General features: G+C 46.0%; 2 long non-coding RNA genes across 3 annotated transcripts in view; both read right to left on the bottom strand.

Annotated features, from left to right (window-relative positions):
- Positions 1-7,575: 7,575 nt before the first annotated feature.
- On the bottom strand, positions 7,576-16,726 carry LOC106977479 (uncharacterized). Its single transcript, XR_001430665.3, has 3 exons — positions 16,496-16,726; positions 15,199-15,304; positions 7,576-8,393 (listed from the first exon to the last, which is right to left on the bottom strand). It is a non-coding gene; the product is annotated as an uncharacterized LOC106977479 (long non-coding RNA).
- A 6,665-nt stretch (positions 16,727-23,391) lies between these two features.
- The window catches only part of LOC113603458 (uncharacterized), a 54,933-nt gene continuing 51,359 nt past the window's right edge, over positions 23,392-26,965 (bottom strand). For both annotated transcript variants that reach the window (XR_003425051.2, XR_003425053.2), the window contains 2 exons: positions 26,768-26,871; positions 23,392-23,692 (listed from right to left, as the gene is read on the bottom strand). This is a non-coding gene — a long non-coding RNA (uncharacterized LOC113603458). The remainder of the gene's footprint in view (positions 23,693-26,767; positions 26,872-26,965) is intronic.

Raw genomic sequence — 26,965 nt, 5'->3', positions numbered from 1 at the left:
GGCCCTAGAGGGACAATGTCTTACCGAGGTCCCAGAGCTGGGAAATCAGATCCAGGACTCAGAGGCAGTGAGCCAACTTCCAGCACAGTCTCCCTGTCCTTCTTCTGCCAGATGCCTCAACAGTCCTCTTCTGAAAACCAGTTGTTCTAGGGGCTGGGAAAGCAGGGAGATAGCCAGATATGTTGGAATCAGACAAATGTGGATTCATATTCCAGTTCTGGGACTTGTACAAACTATAACATTGGGCACATTACTTAACATCTCTGAGTCTCTGTGCCCTCACTTGTAAAATGAGGTGGTAATAATCGCCAACAGAGTTATTGTGAGAGAAAAACAAGACAAGGTTTATAATGCACGTAGCACAGTGCCTGGCAGAGAGTAGGAGCTAATTAAATGTGAACTCCATTCCCTTTCTCTGTGGAATACCTTGGTAGCTGAAATACTCCTTTATCCATCAAGGAATTAACACCACTGTTATGAGATTAATTCACGGCAATGCACATGAAAACAGTGATTCAGATCGTGGCAAAAAACTATAATTAAAGTATCTGGTATTGTTTGATTACAGGGTTGGCTTCACTCACTTCAGCACTTTGTGGGCAGAGAGCAGGCAGCCTGGGGGCAAAGCAGCTTTGTTTTCTGGGAGGTTTCTGACCACTTCTCAGGGCCCTGCTGGGAGGTGATGATTCCTTGGATTCTTGTTTTGCACTGAAGAGCTAGAACCTTAGTGGGACAGAGTAGAGAGGGGACTTCCCATTTACTGAACATCTACTATGTATCAGACCCTTTAAACACTTATTCTTAATTTATTTACCCAGAAATCCCAAAAGGTCAAAACTTGTAACTGCATTGAACAACCAAGAATGCTGAGGCTCAAAGAAATTCAGTAATGATCAAGACGTCATTCCCAGTAAGGGATGGAGCTGGGTTCGACTCAAGTCCACTAGACTCCAAAGGCTATGTTCAATTCACCATGCAGGCTGTCTCCACCAAATTGACAGCCAACTGAGTAACAGGCACCATTTTTAAGTACTTTAAATGTTACAACCACACTGCTAGTTAGCTATCCAATTGTATTCTCCCCTTCTTTACTCATGAAATCCCAAGTTTTTATTCTAAATACCAATATGGCCATCTGCGGATCATTTCCCAGTTTCCTTTGCAGCTAAGGAAGCCCAAAAGACCCAAGAAGTTGTTGATTGTAACTACCGGGAAATTTCCTAAACAGATTACCAACATCCTTGACACACACAGTTCTATGTCCTCTGTTCCCTCTACCTTTCCTTCTGCTTCCCGTCTAGAATATAGGCTGAGAGTTGGTGCCTGGCAGTCATTTTGAACCATGAGGTTCATCAGGCGACCTTGAGAATGGAAGATAGTGCCAAAGATGGGAGAGCAGAAAGCTAGAGGAAGCCTGGGCCCCTGACAACTATGGAGCTGCCATGCCAATACTAGATGAGCAAGTTTTGAATTTCTTTTAAATGAAAAGAAATACACCGCTACTCATTGAAGTCCCTTTATTTTTTGTTATCCCAGCTAAACAGAATCCTAACTTATACACCTATAATACATTGGTCAATCCTCCAACAGGTCTATGAGGTAGGCAACATTCTTGTTTTTCAGGTGATGTAACAGAAACTCAGAGAGGTTAAGTGACTGGCCCTGGATCACTGAGCTAGTAAGTAACCAGAGTGTGGATTTGAACTCAAGCCGACTTATACTCCTAATAATTATATCAGACAGCCGAGTTGGACTTAACATCAAAGACTATTTTTCTAAGCTGAAGAACTTTCATGTCTCAGTGGAATTTTCCTTGAGAATCAAACTTTATTTCTGATGGCTTGAGCCCTATTTGCATCTGGCATGAGGTTAGTTTTTCACTTTGTAAGAAATAACATTCTAATGGGTTTTTAAGGGCCCAGAAGACTTGTTAGCCATTCCCTGGCTGCCGCAGGACAAACTCATTAAAAACATCTGAACAAAACCAACAGAACTTGAAGGGCAACAAGAAAATGAAGAAGACGCTGTGTGCATGGGGTTAGAGAATCTGTACAGTAAATCACGAATGTCAGAGGGCCCACTCACCCGACCGGAGTTGGGACTCTGTCCAGGACATTTAACCTGTTTGCATTCCCAGATCCCATAGCTTGGGGATGAGAATGGCAATCACATATTCATTATACTAGAATTTCTTCCAGTGAAACAATTTGGATGTTCCTGGAGTTTTCTCTTAACAGGATTTTACCTTTGTGGAAAAGAGTTTGCCAAGCAAACGAAGGAAGCAAATAAAATGGGAGGAGAACTGTTTAGTGAGCAAAAGAGAACAAATCATTTTGTGGCACCAGGAAAATACCCAATTACAGTAAAATGTGGTTTATCCAGGGTTCTGTTGATTGGGACTTGCTATTAATTGGTATCTGTAATAAGGGGATAATCACACAGATGTGCCAGGGTGGAGGTAAGGAATACTCGAGTATGCCATGCAGAGGTGACTCAGCACAGTAACTACCACAGAGGAGAAAATACATCTTTTATGGAGCTCTAGGACCTAGATCTGGCCACCATGTTCCCTCTCCCAGCTTTTGGGAAGCAATCTATAGGTGATACAGAAACAATTTTAAAAATAGTGAGTGGATAAAAAGCAATAAGTTCTCCCTCCAGGACTGATGCTCTTAACAACCCAGGCAGAGAGCAGAAAGCATTAGCCCCAGTAGCTGCAAGTAATTTTGCAGGCTTTCTGGCTACCTGGCTACCTTTTAGAAGCCCACCTGATCAAATATCAAGAGGCAGCACAGCATGTATTGTCTTGGGTTTGAATCCTTGCTCTTCACCTACTTGGCCAAGTTAGTTAGATGTTTGCAAAATGGAGAGAGTAATAACACCCATAGTTGGCTGCAGTGAGCGTTCAATCGGATAATACACATAGTGTTAGAATATCTAGCACACATTTAAGGGTCAATAACTCATGGTCAGTGTCAGTGATTAGAGTTATCAGTGCATGGTCTGCATGATTTTCTTCCTCCCCTTCCTTCCGTGACAGCCCCATAATGGTTGTCCTCACTCTCATGTGGTGGTGGCTAATCAGGCTTCCTAAGAAAATCAGGAGCCCAGCACAGAGGTAGACCAGGGCAGGCCTTTGGTTGGCTTCTGTTGAAATATTAGGGCTTAAAATTTGGGTTTAAAATATGGGTTTTAAAATAGGGCTTAAAATATGGGTTTTGCTCCTTAATTTTCTGACGACCTGTTGTCTCTGTGACCTTAAGCAAGATCTCAGGAGCTAGGAATACACATGTTTATCTATGTGCCTGTGAACTTTTGCTAATTAAAAAGTGTAGTTAATAACTCTTCCTCTTGTGAGTTTTAAGCCTTGTATCTAGTGCCCTGCTCACTATTAAGACTGTTCTGAACTGATGGACAGGTTAGTTAGAGGAATGGCCCGTGCACTTTAATTTGGAGGACCTCAGCCTAATAAACCATCCCAAACCTTAGCAGCTTAGAACAGCAACCATTCGCTTAGCTGATTATTCCGAGGCTTGACAATTTGGTTTAGGCTCAGTTGGACAGTTCTTCTGTTGATTGCAAATGGGTTCACTCACCTGCCTTACAGTTGACTGCTAGCCAGCTAGGTGACTCTGTTTCTGGGAGTTAGCTGGCTGTTGGGTGGGATGACGGAGGCAATATGGGCTACATGTCTCATCATTCAGCAGGCTAGCTCTGGCTCGATTACATGGGGGTAGTTGTGGGGTTGCAAGGGAATCAAGAGAGAGTTAGGTCCCAATGCAAAGCACTTTTCAAATCTCCATTTGTGCCACAAAAGCCAAAGCAAATCACACAACCAAACCCAGAGTAAGTATGTGGGGGAGCTCCCCAAAGGCATGGATGCAGGGTGGTGTGAACCTATCAGGAGCCATTACTGCAACAATCTACCATAAGCACCACGGAACCCGCTCTGGGAGAAGTCGTTCTGAAACAGGCACTTTGTACACATGAGGCCAAAGTGACTTTCCTCTTAATGAATCCCAAGGAGAAATCATTCAGTCCAGTAGTCTGGACAGTTTGAATGATAAAATTCTCTTCCCAACCAATTGAAAGGTTGACTTTTGCACATAGATTTCCTTAATCTGTGAATTAGGGCCCCAGAATAGGAGGTTTCTAAATTCTCTTTTAACTCTGACATTCTGTGAATCAATACTTCTCTATTCCACCTAAAGAGTAGCTAAAACCTAGCCCAGGAAAGCTCTGTTTTCTCATCTGATGAAGTAGACAGGAAATTTCAACCAGAAGCAACTGGTCAACTGTTAGGATTGAGTGACCATAGATTAAAATGCCTCAGGAAATAGTGAATTCTGTTTATTGAAGGTGATCAAGCACAGACTGGATAGCTGTTTATTTGTTTTGTTTTGTTTTGTTTTGTTTTAATCATGTGAAGTTGTGGTTTTTATGGTAGGTGTATGAAGGGACATCAGAATTTTCCTGTTGCTCCTAGCGACTCTGATGCTCACCCCAAAGCAGACCACACGGAGAAGTGGGATTAGTCCTTGCATCAGGTAAAATGTTAGATTAGATTCACTCAGCAATAAGAAGGACAAATGAGCACTTACTGTAAGTAAATCGAGATGCTTTTACACCTTACCTTTCGACTCTTTGAGTACCCGTAACTTTTTTTTTACAAAGGGAACAAAAACTCAGAGAGGTGAGAACATTTGCTAAAAGTCGTTCCCAACTAGGAAGTGTCTGAGTAGTTCTTTCCCTACGTTCTTGGTGATCTGTTTTCTTCCCTCCTTCCCTTCCATCATTCATTCATTCGTTCAGTCTGTCACTCATCTGGAGTTCACGCTTTGTGAAATTTCTATGAGTTAGGAAAGACAGCCATTCTTTATTCCTAGAGCGTGTGTGAACCTCACATTCCACACCTTAAGATTTGGGTGTGAATGACGTTAGATAATACATGTAAACTCAAGAAGTACCTGGTGACTAGAAAACACTCCCTGAAGGCTGGCTAGTAGTATTTTAGGGGAAATGATAGGAAGTTTTAACACTGAGCCTGAGCTCAGAGAATCTGAGATGTGTGTTCAGAAGGAAACATTTACAAAGGGTTAGAGGATGATGCCCAGAGCCCTGGGCCCTTGAATCCCGTGGTTGCTGCAGGAACCCTGAGGAGAATGAAGGACACCCTGAGCAGTGGACACCTCCAGGGGGAGCTGGCGGGGCAGGAGCGCAGCCCTGTGTGCTCTCCTCCTCCCACAGCGCAAGCCAGGACCGAGAAGGTCCTTGAAAGGGCTGTTCTTTGGAAGCATGGTGCCTTTCTGGAGATTGCCAGAGAGCATACCACCGAGACCACACTGGAGACGTCTGCTCTCTTGAGGTGATGCCCAGGGTAAACATGAGATTGAAGGAGTTCGTTGTCTCCCTGCTCTGTGCTCCCACAGCCCCTCCCGATAGCCCTCTTGGACAAGACCTAAGACCACACAACTCACAAGGGGCCAACATCTGATCTCCAGAAAACGCTCAAGAAAGTCTTGCCCTGGCAAACTCCTGGAGTGCTGGTCACACCCAGAAGCCGGCCACCTTCTCCTTCACTCTGAGGACGTGACAGATAGCCAGGTCCCGCGTGGGTCCATCATAGGGCAAAAGCATGCCATAGCCTGGCCACCACACAGCAGGAGACTCACATCAGGCTTTTTGCAGGGTCTCCTGGAAGTCCTCTCCCTTGCCCTGGATGCAGATATGCATGCAAGAATATGCTCTCTGAACAGGGGTGAGGGCAGGTGGGGGTGGGGGGGAAGGACTGAATATTCTCTAGAAGAAGATCCTTTTCTGCAATCGTTTTAAAGGAACATGCCGATAAGGCAATTCTTGGCAGTGTTGAAAAGAGATTAGAGGTAGCCGGAAGACTTACGTAACTGGAACATGAGATGGAAACAGGTAGCACAGGTGGTTCACCTTCGAATGTGCTCCCACTGGCCCAGCCCTGCCTCCAGGTCCACTAGCGCCTCCTGATGTTGAAGCCTGACTCTGTAGCCCAGACCTACAGCTCCAAGCTCAGGCCGAGAGGATCCCCTGAAGGAAGCCTTTCATTCCAGAACGCTTTGCCACCTTGGAGCCATTGCTGTTACAGAAGCAGTTTCAAGGACCCCAGATAAAAGTCTCAGGGGAAGACAACTTCAGCATTCAGTCTGGTTTGTGCTTTCCAGTGTGCTAAGGGCTTTTCGTATGTAATTCCATTTAAGTAGAAAAGCCAAAAAAAAAAAAAAAAAAAAAAAAAAGAAAGAAAGAAAAAAGAAAAGGTAATCCTGTGCCATCCTTGGGGCAGCTTGGGGTATTAATTTCATTTTTTCTGTTCTCCCAGCATGGTTCTCTCTGCCCTGAATGCTCTTCTCCAGCATGTCCACATTTGCAAACTCCATCAGTCCTTACAGCCCCAGCTCAGGTCCCACCCTCTCCATCCATGAAGACTTCTGGGGTCCCCCTCTCTGCCGCCACCACCACTACCCAGTCAGAACGATTTCATCCCATACTAATTCATTCCGTGCCGTAGTTTCCTCATCCGTGAAATGGGCATCACAATAGTGCCTGCTCCATGCAATTGTTGTGGCGATCAGTAAGAACGCTTAAAATGAAGCTTAGCGTATCGACGAAGCTCGGTAATAATAATCGTTGTCGTTGCTGTTACTGGCGGATGTGACTTCTCTCCTTTGTTGTACTGTGAGATTGTGGAGACGGGGCAGGGACGAGGGCTTATCCGTCTCTGAACCCTAGAGGTCAGTAGATGGCCTCGATACCCAACAGCTCTTCAGGCTCTGTAGAATAGCTGTGAGATGTGTGCGTACACGAGTGGCAGGGGCCAAAGGCGAGAGCGATCCGTGAGCCAACAAACACACTGCTCATCACCCCTCCATCTGCCTGGCCATCTTTCTGGGCTACTGTCACTATCGCTCAAAGCCAGCCAACCCATCCTGGTGCTGGCTGCCGGCCTCCTTGCCTCCAAACAGCCACCAAAGAGGTGCCGTTACTGTCGTGCAAGTGACAGCATCGCGGAAGCCGCCTTTGGCAATCTGCCTCGTGGGGGCTGGTGCAGGTAGAACCTGGGCCCCTGGCAAAGCGGGGGCTCGGTGTGGCCGCAGCCCCAGCCCTGCCTCGGATACCCATGAAAGCAATGAACGCGGCGCGCCTTTGACTCTTTACCTTGTCTCTTACGCTTCTTGCAAGGCATGGACGGTTCTAATGGATGTCAGACTTTGAATTTCTTATCATGTTGTTTATATCTAATAAGTGACTCGCCCTGTTTTTTTAAAAGTCAGCTTTTAAAGATACTGTGTTTGAACATCTGTCAAGGGCTGGGGATTAGTTGAATAGGCAGTGGATGCCAGGATATTATATTCTCTCTTATCCTTTATACTGTAATTATCTTGATCCTCAAACAACTCAGCGCCAGTTACAACCACTTTCGCAGACTTGTTGTTGCTGCAAATTCAAAAAATTATTTTATTTGAATCTAAATTAAACTGATATGTAACAAGGTTTTTTTTTTTCATGCTAAGTCTCAAAAAACAGTATCTGCAGATGATTAAAAAACAGTAAAACATGGACAATTTCAAAGTTTATTTCAAGAATAAACTCATGAAAATTCATCTAATTACGCAGCAGTGTACCAAAAATAATCTTTTCCAAACCTAAATGTGTTTAACAAAACACACAGTCAGCTAAGCCAAATGAAAGCAAACGTGTGTTTATGCCACAGTCACCCCCTCCCCTTGGTGCTCGAGTGGGCAAGAGGGCTTGGCAGAGTTTGGAAGCCTGTTGGCGGCTTCTGTGTCCTGAGCCGTGCTCGTCAACGTTTCCAGCGAGGGGCCATTGGCATCCACTGGTCACGGAAATAGGCCCTGTTGTGAGTGGTCTCGGTTCCCGGCCATGTGCACAGCTGGGTGTGGAGAACTTCGAGCATTTTGCTCTCAGGAACCGCCTCGGCCAGAAGACACAACCAGACTACCGCGCACGTAAATAACGCACAGCCGGGCCTTGTCGGCCGCTGAGTCACAATCATAGTGGCAACGGCTACCACGTAGTGCGCCCTTGCTGTGAGTCAGGTATTTACTCGAGGGCCTTACATTCATTTTGTCAACTGATTCATAGAGCAAGACTGGGAGGTGGTGTGGTTACCCTATTTTAAAGGTGCAGAAACTGAGATTCATAGGTAAATACCCTTCCTAAGATCACTCAAACAATTGGTTGAGCTGAGATGGACTCTGTCTGCCTTCCAAAGCCATGTTCACCTCTGCTCTATCACGCTATGTTAGCTTGGTCCGGGGCTGGCTTCTTTGGGGAATCCGTGGGAACCTAGCTTTCCCAACCCAAACAGCAACTTGTCCTTCTCTGCATCTCAGTATGTTCACCTGAAAAATGGAGAATGCAAGCCTTAGGACATAGGAATAACTCAAAAAGTCATGAAAGATTATTATTCCATTAGACTATACACTCTCGGAGAGCAGGAAGGTATCTATTTTATTCATAATTGCATCCCTCAGACCTTCCACATAGTAGCTCTTAGAGTGTTGGCCATATACTAGTCATTAATGCATGGGAAGTAAAAAAAAAATAAGAGAAGTGTCCTTCCTATAAATTGTTTGTGGCATATTTGGGAAAAGAAGACTAATCCACGTAAGCAGAGGAGAGACCCACTCCAGTGAACATTCTGTTATGAGAATATTGACTAGGCTCATCAATAATGTCATATTGGAAGCGTACCTTGCCATGTATTAGAAATTGGGTTCTGGTGGGGCGCCTGGGTGGCTCAGTCGGTTAAGCGTCTGACTTCGGCTCAGGTCATGATCTCGCAGTTTGTGAGTTCGAGCCCCGTGTTGGGCTCTGTGCTGACAGCTTGGAACCTGGAGCCTGCTTTAGATTCTCTACAGAGAGAGGGAGGGAGGTAGGGAGAGAGAGGGAGAGAGAGAATCCCAAGCAGGCTCTGCACTGTCAGCACAGAGTCCAACACAGGGCCCCATCTCACGAACCATGAGATCATGACCTGAGCTGAAATCAAGAGTCAGTGTCAGGTGCTCAACTGAGTGAGCCACCCAGGTGCCCCCAGGCAAGTGTTTGAGCCTCTCTGAGCTTCTGTCAGGGAAGAGTCATAATGGTCTCACTCTGCTTTTCTCTTTGCATGGTTGTGAGGATCTCCCAAAATACAGTAAGCACTGTCACGTGCTGTATGAAATGTCATGACCATCATCACTTTTTGACAGTGAGAACAGGCAGATGAGGTTGAACTCACTGGAGGAAATGGTTAGAGGTTTGAAACATGAAGGGGGAGCCACATTTCACTGTGGATTATAATGGATTTCCAGGAGAAGAACTAAAATCAAGGATCTATATCAGATTCAAATCCTATGTTTCCAGAAGCCTATATCATCCTGGGGGTTCTCACTCAATCACTTGCCTCCCAGTGGCAATATTAGACACTCCCTAAATGTTTTTCAAATGTAGCTCATTTGTCTTAATTGTGATAAAAGAGTTGGATTCAATTAAAGGAAATAGGGTTGAAACTTAATTACAACCCACCCACCCCCAAACACACAAATAAAATAAAATCACCAAATCAACTGTCTTCATGAAGTTCTGCGGTCTTCCCCACCTCTCTACCTTTTCCTTAACTGAAGCAGAGAACAAGAGGAAAGAGCCTGGCTGCTAGAAAGGGTCGTAGGAATGCGTCCTTGGACACCCAGGGGGAAGGAACCTGGGACTTCCGGGAAACAGGAAGTCCCCCATCTCCCTTCAACTCCTTGAAACATGCTTTCCAAGATTGGCTTAAAAAGTGAAGGTTTTTATCTCAACATTCAGCTATTGATTCATGGAATATTTTCAATTTCTGCTGTGTGCCTGGCACTGTGCTAATCCTTGGGTCTTCAGGCTTTTCTTATTTTGTATCTCTGTGACCTTGGGCAAGTCCCTCAAAGGTTCTGATCCTCAGTTTATTTGGAGAACTGACATCCTTTTTTACATGCCTTCCAAAGTTAGTAGAATGATTGAATTAGGTTAAAATGCTTAGCACACTATCTGACCTATAGCGATTACTTTAAAAGAAATAGTAAAGAATTGAAGATTAAAAGGAAAGAAAGAAAGAAAGAAAGAAAGAAAGAAAGAAAGATCTCTGGATATAATAGTGGGATAAGCCATAGAAAGAACTAATTATAGTTAGCAGTTGGAAGAAACACACGCATGTTTTGCATGCATGTGCAAAACACAGACTGGATTCTGCTAGCCCCTTCTCAAACACCCTCCGTGTCTACCACACCATTCCGCAGGAGCCCAAACTCCTGAGGCCCTGGCCACCCTCCAGACCCATCTCTCACAACCCCAACCTTAGCCCCCACTCTTTCGCCACGTGTGGGTTCTCTTGGCTGGCTCTTGAAGAGACAGTGTTCTTTCGGGCATCCCCACCTTTGTCCAGGCTGTTCCCTCTACTTGGAAAAGCCCCAGTCATTTACAAGACCCAGCTGAATAGCAGCCCCTCTAGAAGACCCCCGGTCTTGTCCTCCTGTCCAGGCAGAATTTTGTTCCTTCCTCTTGTCCCCACAGCATTTGGACAGTTGACACAATGTTCTTTTTGTGACCGGTTTTCCAGTAGACCACGGGCTTCCTGACTTAGCAGCCTCTCCGTCATGGAGGGGTCTGGCCCAGTGCCTGACATGGGGGCGTTTAGTGATGGAAGAGGTAGAGAGAGGTAAGCAGAGAGGCAGGAAAAGATCAAGAAATTTTTGACAGTGGTTCCCAGAGATGGGGGGTGAGTCCAGGGATGGGCTACTAAGGCTCACCTGGAAAAATTCTGAAAACAAAACAAAACAAAGCACACATATATTACGTCCTTCTAGGATTGCTGATGTGTGGACCCAGGTAAAAATGGATTTACCTAGAAGCCAATGAAGCTTATACTTTAGGAACCTTCACTTGCACACCATTCCAGCACCTGGCGAGGTGCATTTCTTGTTTATAATCTTTTTGTTTTTTTATTTTTCTAAAAGTTTATTTATTTAGGGAGAGAGAGCCCAGGCAGGAGAAGGGCAGAGACAGAGGGAGAGAGAGAATCCCAAGCAGGCTCCATGCTGTCAGCACAGAGCCTGATGCAGGGGCTCAATCTCACAAACCGTGAGATCATGACTTGGACCGAAATCAAGAGTTGGATGCTCAACCAATTGAGCCACCCCGATGCCTCTATAATGTTTTGTTTCTTTAAAAAGGTCCCTCCATACAGAATGAGCTCAGGCACCATAAAACCTGGACCACATCTGGCCCCGGGATCTGGAGTTTTAATAACTTGCTAAGTGATTCTGGTACACAGCCAGGGTTGGAGATCACTTGCTACTCAATCAATTTACAGACCAGAAGCATCAGCTTCACGGGTGAGTGTCTTAGGAATTTAGAGTCTCAGGATTCACTTAAGACCTATTATATCTGAGTTCACATTTTTACAAAATCTCTGGGCTGACAAATGTCCATTGACAGATGAATGGATAAAGAAGATGTGGTGTGTGTGTGTGTGTGTGTGTGTGTGTGTAATGGAATATTACTCAGCAATGAAAAATAATGAAATCTTGCCATGTGCAAGAACGTGGATGGAACTAGAGGGTATTATCCTAAGCGAAATGTCAGAGAAAGACAAATGCCGTATGATTTCACTCATATGTCGAATTTAAGAAACAAAACAGATGCACATAGGGGAAGGGAAACAAAAAGAAGATAAAAACAGAGAGGGAGACAAACCATAAAAGACTCTTAAATACAGAGAACAAACTGAGGGTTGTTGCAAGGGTATTGGGTAGGGGGATGGGCTAGATGGGTGAGGGGCATTAAGGAGGACACTTGTTGGGAGGAGCACTGGTATTATAGGTAAGTGACAAATCACTAGATTCTATTTCTGAAATTATAACTACACTATATGTTAACTAACTTGGATTTAAAATTTTTAAAAATTAAAAAAATAAATAAATGACAGAATCTCTGGGCTGGTTCACATGAAGACATTGCATTCAAAATAAAGTTTGTGAAGTGTGGCTCTCATTTTTTCTCCGAGAGAAATATTATTTCCAGCCGTGAGATTAAGGAGGCCTTCTTGGAGGAGGTGATCTCCGAACGCGGCCCTAAAGTAGAAGCAGTATTTGGGTGTGTGAAGTATATTCCAGCAGAGAGAGCAGTGTTAGTAGACTCACTGAGGTGGGGAGTATGGGTGTGTACAAGTGGTCCAGGGACTTTGGGCTGGAATTAGGCAAGGGGAATTGCAGGGAAGCTGCCTGGAGTGGAAATGGGAGCGGCAGGCAGGCCGTGAAGGCACTCGCGTGCTGGATTAAGGCCCCTGGATTCTAACAGGTAGGAATGTGGGGGTTTGGTGTTTGGTTCCAAAAGATATGAGAGATTGAGCTGCAGAAGCAAGACTTGCCCTGGAAGACGGAAGGGGCCACGCATATTCATGCATGCTCAGGTACAGATCACTTATGCCCCAGCCTTTCCTGAAGAAAGTACTGGAAAGGAAGGGACAGGAGGCCAGAAGAGAGGGCTGAAAGAAATTACTGGAGGCCCTCATATTTATTTCCACCCTGGAGGGCTGCTGAGAGTCTCCACCTTGCTTGCATACTGGAAACTCCATGACCATTGGCTGATGGAGGTGTGAAGAGGGGAAGGAGCTGGTGTGGTCCAGGCTGAGCCCTGTGAATTCCCCATCATTCCCCATTCCTTCCGGCCAGCACCTGCAGCTTCTTCTAGTTCACTCATTCCCATGGCCCCAACTAAACGTCCTGCAGGGTTGGGCCGCCTGGGTGGCTCCGTGGGTTAGGCTTCTGAATTCAGCTCAGATCATAACCTCACGGTTGGTGAGTTCGAGCCCCGTGTTGGCCTCTGCGCTGACAGCTCAGAGCCTGGAACCTGCTTCAGATTCTGTGTCTCCTTCTTTCTCTCTGCCCCTCCCCTGCTTGCGCTCTCTGTCTCTCTTTCTCAAAAATAAGTAAATAAATAAATACACATAAAACAAACTAGCCTCCTGTAGGTTGTTAGGAAAGTTAAAGAGGAGAATATAGCGCAGTACCAGGAATCTATTAGGACCTGAAAAAGTGCATGAAATCCTTTGAAACTTGGCATCAGAGCTCATGGACCATACATTTTTCTACCCTATACCTGGTTCAAATTCTAATACATAGTGGATTTTCAATGAATGACTCCTGGAGAAAGTGGCCAAAATACCAGCTAATGGGAAACTCATTGCCATTTGGCCTCGGAGAAGGTTTTGTTAAGGGCTGTGATATTACACACACTTTAATAACGCACACCAGTCACAATGTAGTGGGCATTTACTGTGCCCATCACTGTGCTAAGCATTTTGCCTCTATCATTTCATTTAGTCCCATCCTACTGATGAGGAAAGGGGGCCTGAGAGATGCTGAGCATCTGGCTCAAAGTCCCACTGCCATGAAAAGGCAGAGCTGGAGACAGACTGAACATCAGTGGGAGACGAGGGCAGCATTCAAGTGCAAAGCTTCTTTCCGGTGTCACCGGTAAACGGGGTCCCATAGGGAAATGCACATTTGGTTTGTCCCCTCCCCCACCTCGCCTTTCTCAGATGTTAGGGAGAGTCAACATCACGCTTCATACTGGTGGACTTTGTACACTCAGTGTCAGAGAAAACACAGAGAAAACATCCCGGATGATCTAGTTCAATGCTGCTGTCTTACAGATGCTAAAATGGAGGCCCAGAGAGGTTGCCTGACTTGCTCGAGGTAACACAGCATTGAGAGTGGGAGGGCTGGGCCCCATGTTAGATTTTCGGCTCTCATCATACGGTTCTTACATTAAGATAAAAACAAACATTAAGAAAAAAGGTTATCTTTCTCACTCTGCCTTCACTTCTTCACATCTTTCTCCCTTTATTAGCCTTCCTCTTCTCTTTTACTTCATTCAGCTCTTTATTGGTTCAGCAAATATTTAATGAGGCACTGCTCTAAGCATTTTACATGTACTAGGTTATTTAAACCACGCAGAAACCTTGTGATGCAGTCACTATCATTATTCCCATTTTACAGATGAGGCACGTGTGGCTCAGAAACCTTAGAAAAATTGCCCAAGGTCAGAGAGTTGGAAGGCGGTGAGGACCTACGGAGATATCTGTGTTGATATGTCCTCCAAGTGCCTGATAGCCACTGGATGTGAATGCCTCCAGGAGGGACAGGAGGGACAGGTGTTCCCATGAGTCTTTTATCATATTTCTCCTTAGTTGTTTTTTGGAGAATAATCCTCACGTGGTTTGCCCCAGGGCATGAAGGGGGGGACTGCACTGCACTTGGGGCTATGGGTCATGTGGTTTAGAGCCCTGAGAGCTGGAACTTAGCTATGTCTCTGCCACTCACTAGCTATCACATAGGATGAGTCAATTCATCCCAATTTGCCTCATCTAAAAAATAGAGTCAACAATAGTCAATTCTACCCGATTGTGTGTGCATCAGAGGAGTAAACTGAGGTAAAAGTAGTTTATCATACCAAAAGGCAGAACCAAAGAGAAATCAAATAGCCATCAACCTTCCTCTGCTTTTTTTGTATAGATGTTTGTTAAGAAAGGAAGAAGGGAACTCTGCGGGGTGCCTGAGCTTAAGATAAGGATGACCGAGAACCCAAAAAGGAAGGAAGGCTCTGGAGATGATCTCTCTGTGGGTAAGGGTAAGAGGATGGATCATTTTGGAAGAGCCCAGGGGATAGTTAATGGTCTCTGGTTAAATGGATGGTTGTAGTCATTTATTCGTTCAATAAATATTTATTGAGTATCTCCCATGTGCCGGCCACAATGCTAGACAATGGGGTGGAGTGGTTTACAGAACAGACATAACCCAGATCCTCATGAAGCTTATGGTCTACTGAAAGTCAGACCCAGAACAAATGCATACAGCATCTAAATGCATTATTTTAAACTGTGACATGTTTTCTATAGGAGAGGAAAGACAGCATTGGAGGACTCAATACCCTATCTCCCCCATTCTCCCCCCTCTAGTACCACCCGTGCCTCCCAGACCACCCCATCTCCTGCCACCCACCAACTGATTTTCAAAGGATCATAGGCCTCTGCCTATACAGGTTTATATTCTCTTGATTCAGTCCGTATCTTAGTTCGCTCAGGCTGCTATTATAACAAAATCCCCAAAGCGAGGTGACTTATAAACAACAAACCTTTAGTTTTCACATCTCTAGAGGCTGGCAAGTCCAAGATCACAGGGCTGTCAGATTCATGAGGGGACCCGCTTCCTCGCTGATGGCAGTCTCTCTGCACTGTAACCTTGAGTGGCAGAAGGGGCAAGTCTGTCTTTTATGAGGACACTAATCCCATTCATGAGGGTTCCACCCCCATGACCTCCCAAAGGTCTCACCACTGAATATGGTCACCTCGGGGGTTAGAATTTCAACGGGAGAGCCTGTTAGGGGTGGGGGGATGGACACAAACATCAGCCCAGGGACAATGAACAATCTTTTGAATGCCCAAGAAAAACCTGTACACGTATCTCCAAGGGTTCGGCTGCTTTCACAGTCCGACTTGACCGCAGCCCTCTTTGATGGGCTTCCAGCATATTATTAGTCCTACTTTACAACTGCAAACAATGTTCACGACAGTACAATGACTTGTCTAAGATGACACGGCCAGTAAGGCCACACTAGACCTCAGGATTCATGCTCTAAGAGAGGGTGACATAAAAGGATCCAGAGCGTATAGAAAAGGCTGAGAGCATGCCTGACTCAGAAGGAGGTCAGACCTCCAGGACAGTGAAGTTCTAACCCTTAGGAAGCTAGAACGGAGACAGCAGCCATTCTTGGAAGACCCACGTCCAGTCCAGTTTGGGCGGCCAGAGAGGCCCTTTAGGCCCAGAAGCAGGATTTTCAGAGCTCTAAAGGGAGCCCTACTCAAGTCTGGGATGGGGAGCAAGGGGCTTGCCTGTTACTCCAGTCTCTGTAAGGGCAGGGCCCCAGTCACCCCCATAAAGGCGCACGCCAGAGGACCAGGGCTTCGGGTGGCCTGGCTGAGTTGCTCCCACACAACCGCCACGCAATACTCCCCGGGAACGGGGTTCCAGGCTTTGGGACCTGAGCTGGTCTGGGGGTCGGTCGGCCCGCCCCATGGCCGCTTCCGAGGCCGGCCGGGCCCGGCCGTGCAGTTCCCCGATGCGGACAGTAGGTGGCAGTGGGTCGTGAGAAATCTCGGTCGTCGCCGGGCAGGGCGCGGAGACCCAACCCGGAGAAAAACGCGGCTGGGCTTGGGCCGCGGCGCCCAGAGAAACGCGCCCCGGGGTGGGGCGTGGGGGCCGCCCCGGGCCGTCGGCTTCGGCCGAACCGAGTCTGCGAGGACCTGGGAGGTAGCGCGGGACTGGGACCTGAAAGGGCTCCCCGGGACTCCTGGCCCCCGTAGGCTGCGCGGTCCTGGGGCGCCCTGGGGACCCTGGCCCCCTGGGGAGGGCCCTGCCCACTGGCTCCTTACCCAGAACGAGTGCCTGGCGTGGGAATTTACTTCCTGAGCGAATAGCTTTGTTGTTTTGTTTTTTAAGTGAAGGAGAAACAGCCGTTCAGAGAGGTTAAGGGGTCTGGCTGTGGCCACAGCGCGCGACCGTGGCCGGGCAGGATTCGAACCCTGCTCCGCGTGCCCGGAGCCCGCGCTTCCACCCGCTGAGCAGCACCCGCGGGGCCTCCGGCGCGAGGAGCGTCCGCTGTCCTGCGGGCGGCCTCCGTGGCCTTTCCGGTGACGGGCTCTGCTCAGCGGTGCTGTGGCCCCGGGCTGGTGTGCCTCGGTTCTGGGGCACTGTCCCCGGAGGGGAGTGGCTGCGATGGCCTCTCCTGCGCTGCCAAGCCCAGCGGCAGGGGCCCGTCTCCCGCGAGGGGGCCTGGCCCGAGCCGCCCCCTCCTGTCTGCCTCCTCTTCTAAGGCAGACTGGCTCTCCCAAGCGCTTTTACTCTCGGGAATTCGTTACATCTTTACTACCCCTCCGGGAGGCAGGCAAAGAGGGGCTTGCATTTACAAAAGAGAAAACTCAGGCTTCCGGAAGAGGTGATCACCCAAAGGGTGCAAAGCTAGGGCATGGCTGAGCCTGGTCTGGAACCCCAGTCCTCCCAGTTGTCCCCCCACCCGCCTACCCCCAGTCAAGGCAGGGCAGGGGGTGCGGGTCTCCCGCAGGGGAGGCCACTTCTGGCCTCTTCCACTCCCGCGGCAGGCAGGCGGGGAGCAGCGGACAAATTAATTCACGCTATCTTTACATTATGTATAATGCTGCATGATTTTATTTTGCTTCATTCCCGAAATCTTTTACAGTAATTAGTAGCCGAGTAAAATATAAAAATCAATGCAATATAACACTTTAATGGTAATAATACACCATCCTGTCTAATTAATAAAATCTGTTGTTTCCAAGCTCGATTATTTATTTGACAAATTGATAGCACACATCCTGTTCATACCCTCTTCCCCGGCGCACATCCTTTCAATTTATTGAATAAAATTGTAGCAGGAAAATAAACAGATTGTCTTCTGACCTGACAAGCAAGTGAGAAATAAACCCCTCACTCATACATCCCTAATTGTTCTCAACAATATTCCCGAACACATGTCCAGATTGGTTAGAGATGAATCTCAGCTTTTTCCTCCTTTAAAAAAAAAAAAAAAAAAAAAAAAAAAAAGCTTCTCCTTACTTCACGAAAAAGAGTCGGTGGGAGCTTTCCTTTCCTCTGGGCAGTGTTTGCATTGAGGCAGTTTGGGGAACTGAATTTTGTGACTGTGCTCAGAGACTCCGAGGACAAGGAACGGGGCAATTTTTCTGGCTCTGGGGAGAGGAGGTCTCTGATGATTCAAGCTGCCCCTGGAACACCGAACCCCTGTCAGAGAGGCAGCAGAGAGGGTCAGCAAGGGAGCAGGGAGGAGGCAGATGGAAGGGTTGTCATCAGGAGTTGGGAAAACAGACCCCAGAAAAGGGTTAGGGCAGGATCCTCAGGCCCGGCGATGCTTGTGGGTAGGGGCAGGGGCAAGGAACAATGTCCAGGGTTTTCCTAGGTGAACCGTGGGATGAGACACTGATCTAATTACAAACTCAAATGTGTGTTATTTTATGTAACATGGGGACATTTCATATGCTAAGTGTGAAAATATGAGAGCATTTTAAGCTATAAATAGGGCCTTAGAGATAGAGGCAGAGATATCAACACAGAGACAGAGACACAGACAGAAAGTCACAGAGAAAGAGCAAGACAGAAAGAGAGAAAAAAAAGAGGGAGACTCACCATCTGCAGGTTATTTTGTAGCATTTTTCTCTGAAAGAAAAATTGTGATGTGATCTGTGTTTGGGGAAAAGCTGTGCTATCCTCAGCTTTCAAGCTACATTTACTGGAATAAAAAAAAAAAGGAAAAAAAAATCTCCAAGTGCACACAGGTGAAGGAAGTCACCCTCTCATGGAAACAGGACTCAAAACACACACAGAGATGTCCACACCTAAACATACACACGCATACACACACAGACTCCTTTCTGATGAAAAGTTCTATGACCCCATGTGCACCAGGCCCATCATGCGGGTACACACACACACACACACACACACACTGCAGATATGCAACGACAGACATACCACAAAGGCACACACACCCTGCTGAGCCCGGGCCATTGCATCCAGGCACGCATGCCACATTGCTGAGACTTTCTGAGCTGCCACGGTAGCTACCATATTCCCTTGAAGTTTCAATACTCTGATCTTATTAAACCTCCCCAGGTTGTCTCATCTGATCCATCCACCTCCCACTCCTGCCACCATTTTGTGCTAATGTCTTATTTTAATAATAATAATAATAATAATAATACTTAAGATAAAATTTTCCCAAGAGCATTTCCTACTCTCTCCGGAAGCCCATCAAGTAGGTGGTCACTTCAAGCTTTTTGCCAACACACAAATATAAAGAAAAGTGATCAACAAGGGCAGTTGGGGGTGCCTGGGTGGCTCAGCGGCTGACTTCGGTTCAGGTCATGATCTCACGGTTCATGGGTGTGAGCCCCACATAGGACTTTGTGCTGACAGTGAGGAATCTGCTTGGAATACTCTGTCTCCCTCTCTCTTTGTCCTTTCCATTTTCTCTCTCTCCCTCCCTCAATCTCTCTCTCTCTCTTTCTCTCTCAAAATGAAGAAATAAGCATTATAAAACATAAGGGCAGTTGGGCTACTTTATCTTGTATAAAGCATTCCCTATGAATTGTTTTAGGACAGGGGTTCTACCCCCATTTTATGGATGAAGAAACAGGTAGTTTCTTTCCAAGAGAAAACAGTTGGGGTATTCATTGAAAAGTAATTTTTACTGAAAACTTTCCATGGGTCAGAGACTATCTAAATGCTTTACAGGCAGTATTTCATTTAATCCTCACAATAACTCTGAGAGGGGTCCAGTTATTACATCCAGTATGATATTCAGAAGGCTTGGGTAATGTGCCCCAAATTACACAGCTAATATACGACAGGGCTTGGATTTGAACGATCGTCTGTCTGGACTGGTAATCCCTCAAAGCTGTGTTCCAGTCCCAGCACTGAGAGTCACTGGCTGAGTGACTTTGAGCAAGTAACATATCTGAGACTCAGTTTCCTCAACTATAAAATGATGAAAATTCTCTCACCTTGTGGGATTGATATAAAGGTTAAAGGGGACATGGTTATAAAATAATGTGCCTCGTAGAGTGGCAGGCACGCATTAGGAGTTTAATAAAGACCATTTTTTCCTTCAATTTCCCCTTTTGTTCTTCTTATGTGAGCCACTCCACCAGAAATTGCTAGAAAGAGAACTCAGTAGGCTGGGGCTACGCCTAGTATAGCTCGGGGTTCCAAGCCTTGGTTTTACCATTTGCAAAATAAGGAAAGAACAGCTTTTTGTGAAGACAAAATGGGTTAAAGCATAAGAGGGCATGACAGTGCCTGGTATACAGTTGGTGCTAAATAAATATTTGTAAAAGGAAAGAAGGGAGGGAAGAAAGAACCTGGCAAATGGTGCCCAAGTGCTCAAAAAGAAACTGTGCCCCAGCAGCTGTCAGGGCCTGGGACAGGTCCCACAGTGGCTCCACCAAGCAGTGGGCAGGAATGTTCCAGCGGGTGGTGGATGTCCTGTGGACCTGCTCCGTGCCATCGATCAATATGTTTTATGATGGGTCTAATTAAGCTCCCTAACGAGAGATCACGAGATGACAATTTATCCCAGAGCCATCACTCATTAAAATGCTATTTCAGGAGATGACATCGTTCCAGCCTTAATTGGAGGAGTTCGCGTGACTGGAATCCCTTGGGAGCCGAGATGTCCCTTGTCACTCCTCACCTCTGTGGTGAGGGGCTCAGACGGGGCCTGAGAGGCACACGAATTCCTCAAGTGTTGCAACAGCCTGGGGACCCTCTCCTTTATTAAGGTTGTCCCCTGCAGCAGGTGAGACACCGGCCGGTCACCAACTGGGGGCAGGCAGCCTGTGGCTGTGCAGAGGCTCACATCCAGAATCCAAAGCTGGGAACTCTCTCATCAGCTCCACCAATGTCTAGTCACATAGGCTGGGGAAGGGACTGTCCTCGTTCAAGCCTCGGTTTCCTCATCTGTAGAGAAGCCATGATGATGCCTTCCCTGCCCATTTCACTGAGTTGTTCAGAAGATTAAAGGAGGTTGTGGAGAGGCTTACAGAACAGAGGAGTGGAAAGAGCACAGACATTGAGTGGAAGTCTGTAGGTCCAAATCTCTGTTCTATGACTCACTAGCTGTGTGACTCTAGACAAGTTACATAGCATCTCTGAGACCTGATGTCTTTGTGTGGCAAAATGAATCAGTAATAGTACCTACTTCAACAGGTTGCTGGGAGGATTTTAAGGATTTTATATTCAGCTTGGTTTCTCAACATCCTGGGGCCACAGAGATGAGGAGGCACAGCTGTTTTCTGAGGGATCCTGTCATATCTTAGTGTCCACAGAATAATACACCAAGGACAAATGACAAATCTGAAGTGGACTTGATTCAGCCATGCAATCCTAGAAGACACAAGGGAGGAGGTGATATTTTAGCTAGACTGGAAATAGGAGATCATCTTCAGTTGAAGAATAAAGGAAAGAGCATCCTGGGATAAAGAAGCAGGCAGCATAAGCAAAGGGACTGGGGTTGGAGAAAGTTGGTGTGTTCAGAATACAGTGAGCAGAGGGAAGTAGTTTGTGGGTGAATAAAGGGCATGGCATAATCAGAAAGGGAAAGAAAGCCAGAAGGGCAAGAAGAGAGCAGGTTTTAAGGTCCCTGAATGCCATGCAAAGCATTTGGATTTTATGACGAAGGTCACTGAAATCTCACAAAAGATGAGTCTGATAAAATACCATTATAGAACATGGACCTCAGAGGGGAAAAGCAGATTCAAGTGCTTCTGCCAACAAAGGTGGCTTGGAGCCTGGAGACTATACAGCGTGAACCTCATCTGTCCACCAAGACCAGGAAGCCCAGAGCCCCTGTGTGCTAAATGCCATGGTCGTCCGGGGAGCACATCAGGAAACAAAAACTGTGATGGTGACTTGAACTTGAAACTGCTGTTCTCCCAGAGAAGGAGAGGGAAACTGTACTCACTGAGCTGCTCTCATGCTTCCGGGATGTGGCATTTAATTCTGCTTGCACTCTCAATGAGCGGTCACTGTCCCCATTTACCAAACAATGCATTTAAGTCCCAGAAACGGACAGCTAATAAGAGCATTCACATTCGATGCTTAGTCAGCTGGTCCCAAGGCAGTGCCACCACCACTGCACGCTCTCTCACAAAAAGTTGTCACATCTCGGACCTCCAACCTTCACTGATTTGAGGTATGGGCAATTTATCTCTATTTTTCAGAGGAGGATCCTGAGACACAGAGAATTCTCCAAGAAGCATCTTGCCCATGGACACCTTCTGTCAGATAAGTTTCTGATAAAAAACAGAGCTGCAGCTCTTAACTGATAGCTATGGTGCTGAGGAACGTGTTTTCCTGGAACTCTGGGACAGAATTGATGGCCTGAGTCCAATCCGCCTTTCCAGAAGCCATTTGCCTTTGCTCATTCCTGCCTTCAAGGGCATATGTGGCCACTCCTGGCTCTTTGATGTTTGAAGGGGTAGAGACAGGGAATGGACACCTCTTCCTATGACATAATAAAATCATTCCCTTAACCAAAAAGGTGGGGAGGGGTCCACCATTTCCCATTAGAGTGCTTTTCAGGAAAAAAAAATGGGGAAAAACACAGTTAAAAATATTTGAAGAAAGAACGCACCCCGAAATGTGAAATTGTTCAGAAAGTATTTGTAATAGGATTCAAAGTGTTCATGACAGCCACTACTTACACTGTTTAAAAAGTTGCAATTAGTACCAAAAGGCTTGGATGAAGAAAACATCATATCATAGGCATATTTATAAAACAACTTCCATCAGCCAAAGGAAAAATGGACAGAACTCTATTACAAGCTTTTTATATTTGAAGAGCAATTTCTAATAATACATCGAGAAGCCATTTCTGAAATTGACTTAGTGTGCATGATCTGGGATTAATGTTTCCTGCAAAATCACATGCTCGTTTGAACGTAAACATTTTGCACTTCCGTTCCACCTCCTGGTTCAGAAGAATGCACCTCCAATGTGTAAGATGATCTATCAAAATTAATTGTGAATGCCCTAATCCAATCAAGTCCACCTCATTAGGCAAACATTTAAATTATTAAGTTAAATAGTGGGGTATTTCAATATAATCTTGTTACGCTATTTTTATGGCAATACAAATGCTGTCTACAGATGGGCTCAGCTTCTCGGCATCGTTCTTATTGTTAATGCACTTACCCTCTCCATTTCCGGCTTTCATCCAAATGTGTGACATTGGTCCACAACCGCTCACTCTCTCGCTGCTTCATAATTACTGAGGGAACACCTACTATGGGCTAATATTTGGAAGCTGGAGAAGACCTTCAGGGTTATCTAGTCACCTCTTTTCGCAGATGTAGGAGTCAAAGTTCTGAGAGGCTGGGTGACTCTTCCTGGATCTCACACGGCAAATTTGTGGCAGAGATGCAAGGAGAACGCTGAGTTCCGGACTGCATCCACCCTTCTGCTCTCTTCTTTTCACTCTCCTGAATTGGTTTCTCGGTCTCCTTTCTTCTCTGACTCGGATAAAAATATAGAAGTAAAATAGATCAGGGGGTGCTTGGGTGGCTCAGTCAGTTGAGCGTCTGACTCTTGATTTCAGCTCAGGTCATGTTCTCAAGGTCTGTGGAATCCAGCCCCTCATCAGGCTCCTCGCTGACAGTGCAGAGCATTATTGGGATTCTGTCTCTCGCTCTTCCTCTGCCCTTGCCCACCCCCCTCCCCCATCTCTCAAAATAAATAAATAAACTTAAAAAAAAAAAAAAAGAAAGTAGATCAGGTCCATGCTGGACCTATTTTAATAATTAGTATTTTGCAAAATGACTTTTTTAAACCTCCCCATATAATACAAGACATATTCCCAACCTGGTTGTTCTTCCTGGAGCTTTAAATAACTTGTCCTTTCCAAATTCGTCCAGTCAGCAAACAGCTATTCATCATTCGATATTTCCTTGAAGGCCAGCTCAACAAAGACATGTTTGGAAGGAATTATATCTGGATGTCTCAGACTCCAGCCCTTAAATTAGTCTCTGGGTATGTGTATGCTGTGGAGAGGAAGAAAAAAGAAGGAACAAATAGGAACTAAAGCAGCCATCAAGACCGGCTGGATGCCCATGTTGGGATCCTTTTGGGAGCCAGAGGACATGATTCTGTCCTTGCCAGAGCTCCCAGCCCATGTGCCTCTTGGGCGTTGTGCCCATGGTGTCTAAAGATTCAGATTTCACCTCAACCCAGAAGGCAGGTCTAAAGGACCATTAGACTCTACCTTACTCTTGGCCATAAAGTGCAATGAAAAAATTTCCCAGGGCACCCCTTTTAGTGTTTGGCTCAAATGTGGACGTGCTTCTCTCTTCCTTAAACCTGGGGCATGACTGAAACCGGGCTAGAACTATCAGTCATTCCCAAGGGGAACTAAACACAGCACCATAAATCTGGATATCCATCGTGCACCTTTTAGCTGGTTCTCTGATTCAGGCTGCTGGGCCTTATTATAACTTCCATAACCCCTGGGCACTTTTGCCTTCAAGGGTTCCTTCCTCCATTAAAATTTTTTTTTAAAAATTAAAAACAAAATTATATTTATGAGTTTACTGACATAAAGAATATTAATATAATAATAATAATATATTAATATAATAGAATAAAACATTTTCTTCTACCCAAAAGTTCATTTTTTTTTCTGATTTTAAAAGAATTTAAAATGTTTTCATGAGTCCCTAAAGGTATTGTGGGTCCTGGGAACTGAGCCTACTATGGCTAATAGATATATTGGCCCTGCCTGCCAGGCCGAGGGACGTCAGCTCAGGGAGAAGAGAGCCACCCATTCTGCCTCCGTTTGGTGAATGGGCCCCAACTATCAACCCAAACGCTCTGAAAATATCTAGCTTCTTTGGATCTGGACAAGAAGGAAGAGTTTCACCTCGTGTCCTCTTATTTCCCATTTCCTGTCCGGGGACAGATTAAAAATTGTTGGGGTGTAAGAAAATGCCCTTAATACCAATCAAACTCAGGCTCTCCAAGTTTATCATTGAAAGGGGGGATGGCCTTTGCTCCTTGTCCTCTTGGTTTGATTCATTCTGCCCCCCATCTTACCGAGCCACATTCTTCACATACTAAAACATGGCTCAGTTAGGGTTAGAACTGTCAGAAAGACCTTCCCAAGGGGAAAGTAAACACATAGCATACTGTAAATTGGTGATATGAAAGGGCCCACAGGAACAGAAGATGTCAGTAGCTAAGACTCAGCCGAAGGATCTGGGTAGCCTTTGTTTAAAAGGCTGTGGAAATTGGAAACTTACACAGTAGTGGTGGGAATATAAGCTGTGGCACAACCACTTTAGAAAACTGTTTGGCAGTATCTACTAAAGTTGAACATAACGTCTTATGACCCAACATTTCTACTCAAAAGTAGCAGATTGAACCACATGAAGTTGCCAACTTTTTATTGTTTTTGACCTACAAAAATGGCAACTTGATTTGATTCAACCTAATGTGTAACAGAAATGCATACACTTGCTCATCAAAGGTCATGTATAAGGATGGTCTGCTCATAATAATCAGATACTGGACACTGTGCAAAAGCCCACCGACCATAGAATGGACAAGTAAGCTCTGGTTTGTTCATATAATAGAAAAGGGCATGCAAGGAAAATACAACTATACCCAACACATTGCTGATTGAAAGAAGCCAAACACAAAAAGGTACGTATTGTATGATTCCATTTTTATAAAATTCAAGCACAAACCCTATTCATCCACAGTGTGAGAAGTCAGAAAGGAGTTACCCTAGTCAAAGGGGACTACGTATTGACTCAAAAGGCACATGAGGGGCTCTTTCTTGATCTGGGCACCGGTTTCATGGGTGAGTGTACATTTTGAGAAAATTCATCCAGTTACAACTTATGAGTTGCATATTTTTCTGTATGTGTGTTTTCCTTTCTTAAAAAGTTTAGCAAAAAAGAAAAAGAAAAAGGAAAAAGAAAAAGAAAAAGAAAAAGAAAAAAAAAAAAAAGAGGGCCGCAGAAGGACTCAGGCAGCTGTTGGGGCAGAGACAACAGCAGCTGGTTCCAGGAGGGCCAGCACTGCCCTCTTGCTCTTGTTTGTGTCTTGGTAGATTTTTTGACCATTAGGTAATACGGGCTCTGTGCCAGCTGCTTCCCATGCTTTATCTCACTCAATCTACGACTCAGCACTGAGGTGGCTCCTATTATTATCCCTACCCAATGGATGGAGACACTGGGGAAACGGATGCTTAAGGACTCTAAATAACCCTCCCAAATTCACACAGCTATTAAGGGATGAGCCAGAATCTGCCCCCAGGACTGTCTCTCCAAGCCCTCTTTCTTCCTGTCCATGCTCCAGAATCAAAGGAATCGGGATCACCCGGGACAACAGGATGGTACAACTAACTCCCTTTGATTTGGGTCCAGATCCTGCCTCTCTGGCCCCTACCTTCTCTCACTGGCCCCTATTCTTGTTCCTTCCCACCAGCATGCATGGCCACCCATGAACCTGAAAGATCCCTCAGAAGGGGCCAGGGTCAGGCACCTGGAGATCGCCCACCCAAGCCAGCAGAGATATGGTTTATGCCAAGGGCATCCCAGCACCGTCTTCTCCTGCTTATTGCCCTTTTTTGACTTTGGTTCTGAGTCAAAGGTATCTGTGCCAGTTTATGAGGAAATACAATATACGGAAAAATTATGTAGCTCTAGGCCACAACAAAGGCAAAACTCAGCTTCTGCCTTCTTCTCTGACCAGAAACTCAGCCTTCCACATCCCCAGCTCTTCCCACAGCCCCGTTCAGTTTGAGTGTGGGAAGAAGTCCCAAGAAGAAAGGCAGGAAGGAGCACTTCCTGAGTGTATGCAGTGGGAGTCCATTTACATACTCTTTCCCTTCAATACACAGGACACCCTTGGGAATTGGGTATCATTACCATTATTCTACTGCTGGGGAATCTCAGGGCTCTGTGGGTTAACCGTAAGGGCTGCTGTTTCCCTGGTGTGGGACAGTGAGACATCAGAACAAACTAGTGAGTGTTCAGGGACAACCAAAGCACCTCCTCCCTCAGGTCTACATCCTGCCCTCCTGGAGTCCCTGCATTGGGTGTGGACATACTCACAGAGCTTGTGTCCGGTGATTTTGGTACAGGGACCGGGCATGATCGGTGCCATTAGCAAGACACATGCTGCACTCCCGAAGCACGAAGAAGGGGACCAGTGCCTCCTATGAGGGGCAGAGGATGAGAGATATTAGCAGGCGGGGGTTCTAGTTCCAGCTTGGCCACCTGTTCCATGTGGCCTTGGAAAAACTCCTCCCC

The sequence above is a fragment of the Acinonyx jubatus genome, chromosome D1 (assembly GCF_027475565.1).
Source record: "Acinonyx jubatus isolate Ajub_Pintada_27869175 chromosome D1, VMU_Ajub_asm_v1.0, whole genome shotgun sequence".
In the NCBI taxonomy this organism is placed as follows: Eukaryota; Metazoa; Chordata; class Mammalia; order Carnivora; family Felidae; genus Acinonyx; species Acinonyx jubatus.
The sequence above is the reverse complement of the archived record's forward strand: the minus strand, read 5'-3'. Positions and strand labels throughout refer to the sequence as shown.